Source organism: Chanodichthys erythropterus, chromosome 19 (genome assembly GCF_024489055.1).
Source record: "Chanodichthys erythropterus isolate Z2021 chromosome 19, ASM2448905v1, whole genome shotgun sequence".
NCBI lineage: Eukaryota > Metazoa > Chordata > Actinopteri > Cypriniformes > Xenocyprididae > Chanodichthys > Chanodichthys erythropterus.
This window is the reverse complement of record NC_090239.1, coordinates 33,041,662-33,054,613: the sequence shown is the minus strand read 5'-3', so window position 1 is coordinate 33,054,613 and position 12,952 is coordinate 33,041,662.

Genomic DNA, 12,952 nt, shown 5'->3' with positions numbered 1-12,952 from the left:
CCGGGGAATAATGAATATACTACAACATAAGCAGGTGTTATGTGACATCTTTACTGAGCAAGTTGAAATGCATCATATACCCCGCCCACTTTGGTATTTTCATCCAGCCAATTTCCCTTCTGCCAGTTTCGTTCATTTCAAAAGAAACGCTGCTCTTCCCAGAAACCACGTGATAGTGCGGAGGTCTCATTCAAGCCTCCAGAAGGCAAACAAATTGATAAGTATGGGTTCTAATTTCTAAATAATTTTAAACAGATGCGTTTGGTAAACTATTTGGCTGAGGAAAATGTGCATTGTTCTAAAAATATAAGAAATGAAGATGAAGTGAATAGAGTAGAAAAAAGACAACCAAATTGACAATTATTATTATTTTTTATGGAATATTGCAGTATCTATAATAATTTACATATCCGTGCACATAATTTTAATGTGCCCTCTTCCCAGGTATGGGCAGTAGCCTATTTCTGATGTATTTCAATTACATATTTCAAATACAAAATAGTATTTTGTAATTTGTATTTGATAGGGTTGATGAAAATGGCTTTGTGTTTTGTATCAAAATCTTTAGTGTTTTGTATTTTTGTAGTTTTAAAATACTGTAAAATACTTTGTAAGAAGTCTACATGATGACATCATAAAAATACGGCCTCTGATTGGTGCCTACTCAGTAGTTTGCCCAGACTTGGGGCACGTTCAAGCTCAAACCGGTGCGCAAACGTTTTGCTGCGGTTTCTGGGTTGAACGACATTCCGGCGTTCCATTCGGAAGGATTCATCACTATGCCCTAATCCCTTCAAAGGTGAGAGCTTCGAAGGGATGAAGGGTGTAGGGGTAAAAAAAACCTCTTTTTTTGGAACGCATTTCTGCGTCATGTTAACGAGACAATCAAAGAGGAGTAGATTGTGCAAGCTGCGCCATTTGTTTAGCGTTTATTTATTTATTTTAGGTTTATCGCATGTAGGCTATATTGTGTCTATGTGTTTTAAACATTTGAATGGACTGATAAAGGGAGCTGTAAAGTATTTTTGTTGAAGTACAATGTCGTTTTGACCATAATGATGTACCAAATCTAATTCGTATAAATATTACAGTAGTATAGAAAAATACTATATATACATAGGTAAAATCGAACTATAACCTCCATACCCATTCTGTGACGTCAAAGAACTTCCCTGTGCAAAGGATCATAGGTGCCCGAAGTGTCCATCAGTTGTACCCTTCAAAATCCTTCATTCCGAAAGGCCCTTTTAAGTGGCCAGTTTTGAGCACTTCGGTTTGGAACGACCCTTCAACATGGCGGCCATGATTATTTTCACTCCGAAGTGCCCTTCGGAGGGCGATATATCCCGTTTGGAATGCACCGATATTTTCTGGAAACGATGTGCAACGGTGTGCAATGGGTTTGAGATAGGTTTTCTCTTGTTTTGTGGGTGTGTCAAAAATGTCATGCCAATCATCAACATGTATATAAACCACACGGTATTAAAGGGATAGTTCACCCAAAAATGAAAATTTGATGTTTATCTTCTTACCCCCAGCGCATCCAAGATGTAGGTGACTTTGTTTCTTCAGTAGAACACAAAGGATGATTTTTAACTCCAACTGCTGCCGTCTGTCAGTCAAATAATGCTAGTGGATGGGAACTTCTACTATAAGAGTAAATAAAACTTGCATAGACAAGTCCAAATTAAAGGTGCCCAAGAATGCTTTTTCACAAGATGTAATATAAGTCTAAGGTGTCTCCTGAATGTGTCTGTGAAGTTTCAGCTCAAAATACCCCATAGATTTTTTTAAATAATTTTTTTTAACTGCCTATTTTGGGGCATCATTAAAGGTACAATATGTAAAATTTTTGCAGTAAAATATCCAAAAAACACTAGGCTATTGTTATATATTTTGTCCAGCTGATTACAAACAATATCTCTAATGTTTTGAACTACTTGTAAATCATGAGAAAATTCCCATTCTAATCAGTGACACGGGGCAGTGCAGTCGCCTGTCAATAACGTCAGTTACCTTTGTTACCGCCTTTACTGACGTAGAAACCACATGACAACAGTGCCGTGGACAAATGCGGAAGTAGTGTCTAGCGTCCAGCAAACCACTAGCTTGCTTCAAGCAGTTCCTTATTTACTTCTTGCACGTTTTATGGTGGATTGTGTCACTTTTTTATGGAACATAATTAATGTTTACCATCTGACGCTGGTTCTATCGACAACGGACAGCTCCCGTAAAGTCATGACCGGAAAAGCGGAAGCGGCGCCGGCGACTGTGTCATAATAAAAGTCCCGCTACCCGTGAGGCGTGTGATGATCAATCGCTCCAGCTCCCGCAACACTCGGTCCTGCTCTGCTTCATACTACAGTAACGTTAATAATCGCATCCACGAACATGAGTTCTTCCAGACTCCAATCCCTATTCTTTTGCACAATCCGTTGAAATGGAGACTACATGTCCCAAGTTTCCGCTCTAAAACTTGGCGTCATCAAACTACGCCTTTGTTTTGAATAGGCTTCTAGCGACCTCTAGCGGAAAAAAATATCACAAATTGTACCTTTAACTATACACTGATTTTGGCAGCGCCACCCCTTTAAATGGCATGCTCCCTGCCACATGAGCTCTCGACTATTACAGTGCATTTACAAGGTTCACACAGCTAATATAAGCCTCAAATGGATCTTTACAAGATGTTCGTCATGCATGCTGTATGCATGCTTCGAATTATGTGAGTAAAGTATTTATTTTGATGTTTACGTTTGATTCTGTATGAGTTCGTGGCTATGCTCTGTGGCTAACGGCTAATTCTACACTGTTGGAGAGATTTATAAAGAATGAAGTTGTGTTTATGCATTATACAGACTGCACATGTTTAATAATGAAAATAGTGACGGCTCTTGTCTCCGTGAATACAGTAAGAAACGATGGTAACTTTAACCACATTTAACAGTACATTAGCAACATGCTAATGAAACATTTAGAAAGACAATTTACAAATATCACTAAAAATATGATGCTATCATGGATCATGTCAGTTATTATTGCTCCATCTGCCATTTTTTGCTGTTGTTTTTGCTGGCTTACCTTGTCTGTGCACAGATCCAGACGTGAATACTGCCTTTCCTTGTCTAATGCCTTGAACATGGCCTGGCATATATGCAAATATTGGGGTCATACATATTAATGATCCTGACTGTTACATAACAGTCAGTGTTATGTTGAGATCCGCGTGTTTTCCGGAAGTCTTTTAAACAAATGAGATTTATATAAGAAGGAGGAAGCAATGGGGTTTGAAACTCAATGTATGTCTTTTCCATGTACTGAACTCTTGTTATTTAACTATGCCAATATAAATTCAATTTTTGATTCTAGGGCACCTTTAAATCCTGCGGCTCGTGACGACACATTGATGTCCTAAGACACGAAACGATCGGTTTGTGCGAGAAACCGAACAGTATTTATATCATTTTTTTTTTACCTCTAAAACACCACTATGTCCAACATCGTTCAGTATTCGCTTAGTGAGGTCTGATCGCGCTCTGACAACGGTAGTGATGTCTAGCACTCGTTGAAGTATATGCGCGAGACATCACTGCCGTAGTCAGAGCGCGATCAGACCTCACTAAACGAGTGCTGAACGCAGTTGGACATAGTGGTGTTTTAGAGGTAAAAAAAATGATATAAATACTGTTCGGTTTCTCGCACAAACCGATCGTTTCGTGTCTTAGGACATCAATGTGTAACTTTCCTGTAGCTCAGTGGTTAGAGCATGGCACTAGCAATGCCAAGGTCATGGGTTCGATCCCAGGAATTGCACATACTCAAATACAAATGTATAGTATAATGCAATGTAAGTCGCTTTGGATAAAAGCATCTGCCAAATGCGTAAATGTAAATGTGTCGTCACGAGCCGCAGGGTTTAATTTGGACTTGTCTATGCAAGTTTTATTTACTCTTATAGTAGAAGTTCCCATTATTTGACTGACAGACGGCAGCGGTTGGAGTTAAAAATCATCATTTGTGTTCTACTGAAGAAACAAAGTCACTTACATCTTGGATGCGCTGGGGGTAAGTGTCAGGTGAGCCCTAGAAGACCCAGAGGTGAAAGGAATTTGCAAATAGTTTATTAGAGTTCCAGGAATAACAGAAACAGACTGCCAGACGTGAAGAAGCAGGCACATTGCAGCTGGAGAATAAAATAGTAAAAAAGAATAAACAGCGGCTTCCCAAGTCACAGGTCCTCAACTGTAGTCCCACTGGAGTGAAGTACAAGCAGATGGAAACGGTCTGTGCTGGCAGATAGAAGTGACCACGCCAGACGACAGGCTCACAGTTCGACTGAACCGACAGTGGGAAACAAGTTCGGGTCTCTGGACTTGGGGCTGGCACTCAGACTCTGAATACCGACTGCTAAGACACACACAAATAAAGTTTAGAGAGACAGCGAGGAGCACGTCACACTCACATACATCAATTCCCAGACACAGACAAGAACGAAGAACAGGGAGAAGTAGGCAGCGCAATCAGTGTGAAGACACAGAACAGGTGCATGCGTGAGAGCACGAACGCCAGAGGTAACAGGGAAGAGCTGAAATCAATGAAAGAAGAACGATAGAGGGGAAAAACACCCAAAAAACACGAGTGATCAAACCTGGCTCATGACAGTACCCCTCAAAATCATCGTTCAAGCTCAAAATGGAAATCATCGATGAGCGAGCGGTCCAGGACGTCCTGGGGCGGAATCCAACTCCTCTCCTCAGGACCATAGCCCTCCCAATCGACCTGATACTGGTATCCCCGACCCCGACGGCGCATATACAGCAGCTTCCTGACCCTGTAAATTGGAGAACTCTTAACAAGTTCGGGACAGTGGGCAGGGCGGGTGGGAGCGCGAACGACCGGCGTAATACACGAGACATGGAAGACCGGATGGACGCGCCTCAAGTTAGGAGGCAATTTGAGCTTGACGGCCACAGGGCTAAGGATCTTGATAATGGAAAAGGGCCCAATAAAGCGTGGTGCCTGTTTACGCGATTCGGTTCGAAGTGGTAAAACCTTGGTGGATAACCATACCTTCTGTCCACAAACATATCTAGGCGCTTTAATGCGACGACGATTGGCCGCGCAATGGGTGCGTTCTCTATTTCGACATAAGGCGGATCTAACAGCTCTCCAAGTTCATTGGCAACAGCGGATAAAAGCTTGGACAGAGGGAACAGAAGTTTCAGTCTCCTGAGAGGGAAACAGAGGAGGCTGATACCCTAATGAAGACTGAAACGAAGATAACCCGGTAGCCAACGAGGGAAGAGAATTATGGGCATACTCGACCCAGGGGAGTTGCTCGCACCACAACGCTGGGTTACGAAAAGCCAAAGAAGGAAGCATGCATCCTAAAATCTGGTTAGTATGTTCAGCTTGACCATTCGTCTGGGGGTGAAAACCCGAGAACAAGCTGGCAGTAGCCCCAATCAACCGACAAAATTCTTTCCAGAATTGTGAAGCAAATTGGGGACCTCTGTCCGAAATGATGTCAGTAGGGAGTCCATGCAAACGAAAAACATTCAACAGTAATCTGCACAGTCTCCTTTGCGGAAGGGAGTTTACAAAGTGGTACGAAATGAGCTGCTTTAGAAAAGCGATCGACAATAGTGAGGATGACAGTGTTACCGTTAGAAGCAGGGAGACCAGTAACGAAGTCCATGGCCAGATGTGACCATGGACGAGACGGAATGGGAAGGGGTCTAAGGAGACTGGCGGGCGGAGAATTATTCCACTTGGTCTGGGCACACACGGGACACGAAGAAACAAAACGTTGTATGTTCTAGAACAGTGTTTCTCAACCCTGGTCCTGAAGGACCCCCAACACTGCAGGTTTTGTCTTTCTCCCTAATTAAACACACCTGATTCAACTCATCAGCTCATTAGAAGAAACTCTACTACCTGAAATGAGTGTGTCAGACAGAGGAGACTTTCAAAATGTGCAGTGTTAGGGGTCCTCCAGGACCAGGGTTGAGAAACACTGTTCTAGAAGGCCACCAGAATCGTTGGTTTATGGACGCTAGGGTTCCTCTAACCCCTGGATGGATTACCATCTTAGAGGAATGACCCCATTGGAAGACAGCGGGCCGCATGGTCAGAGGAACAAATAATTGATTAGGAGGGCAAAGTTTCAGAACAGAAACACCAGTAAGAGCGGTGTTGACCTGTCTCTCGATTCCCCAGCAAACGCCTGCCACCACGCAACCCTCTGGTAAGATAGGTTCAGTGGAAGAGGCATCACCAGCGGAACCGAACTGCCGTGAAAGAGCGTCAGGCTTAGTATTCTTTGATCCGGGTCTATAGGAAATAGTGAAATCAAAACGTCCAAAAAAAAAGCGCCCACCGAGCCTGACGAGCGTTCAATCATTTGGCCGACCGGATATATTAGAGGTTTCTATGATCCGTCCACACAATGAACAGAACAGAGGACCCCTCCAACCAGTGACGCCACTCGCCCAGAGCCAAACGAATAGCGAGAAGCTCACGATTACCGATGTTGCAATTTCGCTCGGCAGGCGAGAGGCGGTGCGAGAAAAACGCGCACGGATGAACCTTATTATCAGCGGTGGAACGCTGAGAAAGGACAGCGACCACGGCAATATCAGAGGCGTCGTCCTCGACAATAAATTGTTCGGTAGGATCAGGCATGATCAGAATGGGTGCTGAAGTAAACAGCTCCTTCAGTTTGTCAGAAGTGCGCTGCGCTCCCTCGGTCCATTCAAATAGTTTCTTAGGCGTAGTGAGAGCCGTTAGAGGCGCAGCAATGTGACTGAAATTAGCAATAAAACGACGATAAAAATTAGCGAATGCCAGAAAACGCTGGAGACCAGCACGGGAATCTGGGATGGGCCATTCCATAACTGCGCGTACCTTAGCAGGATCCATGCTGATGCCGTCAGCAGTAGGGCTGGGTATCGTTCAAAAATGTTCGATACCGAGACGATACCGATACCTTGACTTCGATACCGATACCTAAACGATACCTTTTTCGGTACCAGTTTTATAAAATATGTTTAAACAAGATTACATAACCTCAAAAAAATCTTTGGTTTTATATTTTAACTTTGTTGACTTTTTTTCAGACTCAAAGACTCATCTCCTGAGCCACTGCGGGGAATAAAAAAAGCACAAATTAAAGAAATTTACCCAACACAATAAATCAGTGCAAATAGTTTTAATAAAGTTTAGTTTTCAATGCAAAAATTAAGTATGTGAGGCTCTTTTTTAAATCACTCAGCAATTGTTCTTCAAAAAATTAATTATTATTAACAAGATCAAAGTGGAAGTAAGAGTGACGCAAGTTCGTTGCGTCTTACCGTGAAATAAGAGTTCTGTGTCTTTATTAAAATCAACACATTAATGATTCATCTCTCATCCACCCGCAATTAATTTGAATGTTATTTTTTTTTTTTATTACTTGGCCCGACCCGCAAATTATCCGCAGTATCAGGAGGACGCTGATACCTCTTTTTCAGCAGAATTGTTCGCGTTCTGGAGCCAGAGGCAGAGCCTGTGCTCGTGCAGGCGAACTAGAGGCCGTCACGAACCGGTCGCGTGTTTCCATAGACTTGAGGGACGAACGCTGATGTAAAGCTGTTGTGTGTTGTACCTTAGACTACAAAAAACATTGCGCGTTCCGCTGTTTCTGCAGGCAGTGCTACACTTTTGTTTTCTGTTAACAGTATCTGTAGTGAACCGGCTGCTCACATAAACAGCCGTTTCTCACCCGTCCATTCGGAGATAAACTGAAAACGAAACCGTTGATTCACTCGCCCTCTCGCACATAGGGTCTCTCTCGCGCGTATAGTTTTATATATTTAGATATAAATAACAATGTAGCGCAACGTTACTTGCTCCTCAACGAGACAGCGAAAGCATTTCTCCGCCCCTCTCCTCGGCTCCATTCTGAGGTACCGAAATTTGGTACCGAATGACAAGACACTTTTCGATACTCGGTAGTATCGAGGCAGTTCGTTCGGTACCTAAAAAGTATCGAGTTCGGTACCCAGCCCTAGTCAGCAGAGATTACCGAACCCAGGAAAGAGACAGACTGAGCATGAAAGACACACTTCTCTGCCTTAACAAAAAGCTTGTTCTCCAATAGACGCTACAAGACACGACGAACGTGCTGGACATGCATCACTAGAGACGGGGAGAAGATGAGAATATCGTCTAAATATACGAAAACAAAAATATTAAGCATGTCTCTCAGAATATCATTAAGTAGGGCTTGGAAAACAGCCGGTGCGTTGACCAGACCGAACAGAAGAACCCGGTATTCAAAGTGACCGAGAGGCGTATTAAACGGCGTCTTCCACTCATCTTCCGCTTTAATATGCACCAAATGGTAAGAGTTACGGAGGTCCAATTTGGTGAAAATGCGGGCCCCCTGAAGCAACTCAAAGGCAGAAGACATAAGGGGCAAGGGGTAGCGATTCTTGACCGTTATGTCTTTCAACCCTCTATAATCAATACAGGGGCGCAACGAGCCGTCCTTCTTCTTAACAAAAAAAAGCCAGCGCCAGCAGGAGAGGTGGAAGGAACGATAGTACCGGTTGCCGGACTCTCAGATAAATATTTCTCGAGAGCTTCATGCTCAGGGGCAGAAAGAGAGTATAGATGACCGCGGGAAGGAGTTGTACAGTGAAGTAGTTCTATACTACAATCATAAGGATGGTGAGGAGGTAGAGACGCTGCCCGGGAACGACTGAAGACCGCCTGCAGATCGTGATACTCCTCCAGCACTCCGGACAAATCACCAGGCTCCTCCTGCAACACAGATACAGAAGAGACAGGAGACACAGCAGATGTAAGACATTGGACATGACAAGACAAATTCCAAGACTGAATGGTTCCTTGTGACCAATTAACTTGTGGATTATGTTGAACGAGCCAAGGATGACCCAAAACAATAGGGGCAATAGTAGAATTAAAAATAGAAAAAGAAATAGTCTCTTGGTGGTTGCCTGAGATGATGAGACTAACAGGTGCAGTAATAAAGTGTATACTTGGCAGGTCACTGCGATCTAATGCAAACACAGGAATCTTCTTATCACGAGCCCACTGCTCATCCATAAAATTTCCCTCAGACCCAGAATCAATGAGAGCTTGTAGTAGTCGTTCCTGCCCACCAGAGCACGACGGGCAGAGTGGTGACTGGTAATCGACAGTATCCCCCAGTCTATTGGCGAGCGTTCCATTTTAGAGGGCTAACGGCCACCAAATGTCCCGAACGCCCACAGTATATGGTGACGGAGGATTCGACGCTGATGTTCAGCAGGCTTCAAACGAAACAGTCGCTGGTCCAGGTTGGGGTGGAGATGGAGCTCGTTGGGTATGGGCACGGCGTCGGAGGTCAGCACGCTTCTCCAAACGGATAGCCAATTCCACCAGCTGATCGAGGGTAGTGGGGAACTCTTGCGCATAGATCTCGTCCTTAATCTCAGGACACAATCCCTCCAGAAACCACGCCGGCAAGGCGGGCTCATTCCACTCACATGAAGCTGACAGAGTACGAAATTCTATGGAGAAGTCAGAAACTGAGCGTCCTCCCTGGCGTAAGGCAGCGAGCTGAAGGGAATGCTTCGTGTCCGCTTACGGAGGGGTCGAAAACCTTTACCATCTCCTCACGGAACGCAGTGGAGGACTGACAGCACACCGCCTTCACCCCCAGACTGCCGTGGCCCAGTCTCGCACTCTCCCTGTCAGCAGAGAAATAACAAATGCAACCTTTGCACGGTCGGTCGCATACGTAGTGGGTTGGAGAGAAAAAACAACTTCACATTGAGTTAGGAAGGCTTTACACTCTGCGGGCTCACCGGCATATCTTGGTGGATTGTTCACTCTTGGTTCAGAGGCTTGGCTGGGAGGCGGAGAATCAGAGAGCTCATGACGGAGAAATTGAAGTCGGTGAGATAAGTCTGTCACTTGACCAATGAGGTTCTCAACTGCATGTCTTATCGCAGAGAGTTCCTGATGATGACAACCGAGCATCGCCCCCTGCATCCTAACAGAAAAGTGAATCTGTGTTTCCCTCGCCAGGTCCATTTCCTAGTCCAGGAATTCTGTCAGGTGAGCCCTAGAAGACCCAGAGGCAAAAGGAATTTGCAAATAGTTTATTAGAGTTCCAGGAATAACAGAAACAGACTGCCAGACATGAAGAAGCAGGCACGTTGCAGCTGGAGAACAAAAGAATAAACAGTGGCCTCCCGAGTCACAGGTACTTAACTGTAGTCCCACTGGTGTGAAGTACAAGCAGATTGAAAATGGTCCGTGCTGGCAGATAGAAGTGACCACGCCATACGACAGGCTCACAGTTCGACTGAACCGACAGCGGGAAACAAGTTTGGGTCTCTGGACTTGGGGCTGGAACTAAGACTCTGAATACCAACTGCTAAGACACACACGAATAAAGTTTAGCGAGACAACGAGGAGCCGTCACACTCACATACATCAATTCCCACACACAGACAAGAACAAAGAACAGGGAGAATTAGGCAGCGCAATCAGTGTGAAGACACAGAACAGGTGCATGCGCAAGAGCGCTAACGCCAGAGGTAACGGGGAACAGCTGAAATCAATGAAAGAAGAACGATAGAGGCGGAAAAAACACCCAAAAAACACGAGTGATCAAACCTGGCTCATGACAATAAGCAGATAAACATCAAATTTTCATTTTTGGGTGAACTATCCCTTTAAAGAGACAGCTCACACAATGGGTCCAAGTAAAGTCGTTTACAAATGTTCTCTTTTATTCTGGACGGCAAGGGCAGTGACTGTCACATCGAGTATATTTTGCAGTATTAAACACATATTTATACCAACTTCATCAGGTTCTGAAAATTCATCAAAAAGAACACAAAGAATGGCCTTCTCAGCTGCCATAGTTGCAACTCTTGAGTCATCAGAAAAGGGCGTTCAACGCACCACCGTTTCCGTTTAAAAAACGTTTTGCAACGTTTTGTCAGGGCTGAATGCAGCCTTGTTGAGATCCGAACAGAAAATTGATCCATATGGAAAAAGGTGGTCAAATAACATACATCATTTTTTTTTTTTTTTTTTTTTTCAGAAATTGATATAATTTTTAACAGTTCATGTTAAGATTTGGTGTTCGTTTTAGTAGCCTAGGCTAAATAGTTTACCAATTTACATAATGTTCTTGAAAACTATTATACCCACAGCAGCCCCCTATATTTATAATTAACAATCAAATGAATAATTAGTTAGAAACTAGTTGCTATGAATACAGGCACCATCAGTTCTCTTCTTATAAATAACTTGTTTGTCACTGAGTCTGTGTTGCTGATGCAAAGTAGGCCCTTTTTTACCAAACACCAAGTAAATTAATTAGGATACAATTATATGAGTCATTCACAACCGTTAAACATTAAACTGTTGGTTACTTTAAAACTAACCTTCATTTGGGAGATCACAGGGATATGTGAATATTTTATCTGTTAAAGCCACAATGTGTACATTTTTTCCACTAGAGGTCGCTTATTCAGTCGCTTATCCTTGACTTTGCGGATGTGTTGTTGTGTTCACGTCTACAGCCTGTGGAAAAGTATCAGGATGGGACTCAGTCAGAAATCATGTTCATGGATCAGATTATTAACGTTACTGTAGTATGAAGCAGAGCAGGGCCGAGTGCTGTGCGAACAGAAACGAGGCCGCTGGAGTAGAGCTTAGATCGGGCCCAACAAATCAAGCCCGACCCTACCCGAGCCCGAGCACGTTGTGTCCGAGCCCGGCCCGGCCCGACACGTCCACTGTAATTATGAGCCCGAGCCCGATTTAAACCCGACCATTTTTAATATGTGGGCCGTTATAACCAGGGGCGGCGCCAGATTTTTTTTTTTTTTTTTTTTTTTTTCTGTGCTAGATTATTTAAGCTACAGGGGGGATCTGCGCAGTTATATAGGCTAAATTATATAAATACTATTAATAAATGAGCAAAAATTGGCCACTCAATATTAAATAATTTTAATTATCATAATTAAAGTTTTAATTTTATTAAATTGAACAAGCTCAACATTCAGCATTCAATCAAATATTCTTAAAGATTAATTATTATTAATAATGTTACTTCAACATATTGTTATTTCAACATAGCCTAATATGTGTGTGAGCAACAAGCAAGATGTACATTTGTAAATTCGGTGACAGCGTGTGTTACCAGTTTCAAAAGGTGTGTGACCGCGGCGCGCCGGCGCCTCCATGTCATAATTGCATTGTCTGCTATATTGCTTTTTATGTATTAAATCCAGGTAATTGGATGATGAAAAATGTATTAAAATTAAGATACAATTTATACTAAACGAAATTCACTTTAAAGAAAATCTTTCTTCAAAACAAAACTTAACAAACTTGAAACTAAATGTGCTTATTTAATGGCTAAAACACGTAGACTAAAGACTCTCTTTTTGTACAAATTGCAGCACATTCATTTAATTCTGAATTTTGCACATGTAAGTTGAAAAGCATTTGTTTGTGCATAGTAAACATATCTGTAACATTTATGCATCATAATTTTGCGTGCATTTATTAATTATTATCTTAATGAATAATACGACATGGAAGAAGCATGTAAACTGCGTTGTTTGTTTATTAAAACTAGTTTAAAATGTTTCCATACCTCCGATTTTCCTCCAGACTTGCTCAAAGTTAATTCTCCTGTTTTAATTTTTTTCTTTGCTTCTTCAAGCTCCATGTTGTACTTAAGCCTCGTTTACACTGTTCGTATGGCTCCGACAAGGTTTTGTTCCGTCCTCTGAGGGGTGTCAACTCACACCAGAAGCATTTCAGAAGCGAAGCGGCTGGATTCGCGAGACCACGATTTGCCTGGCCAACATTGTTTTCGTTAAATTTTTCATGTTTTTAACGGCTAAATGGTTATATTTTGTCCGGTTTGATTGTG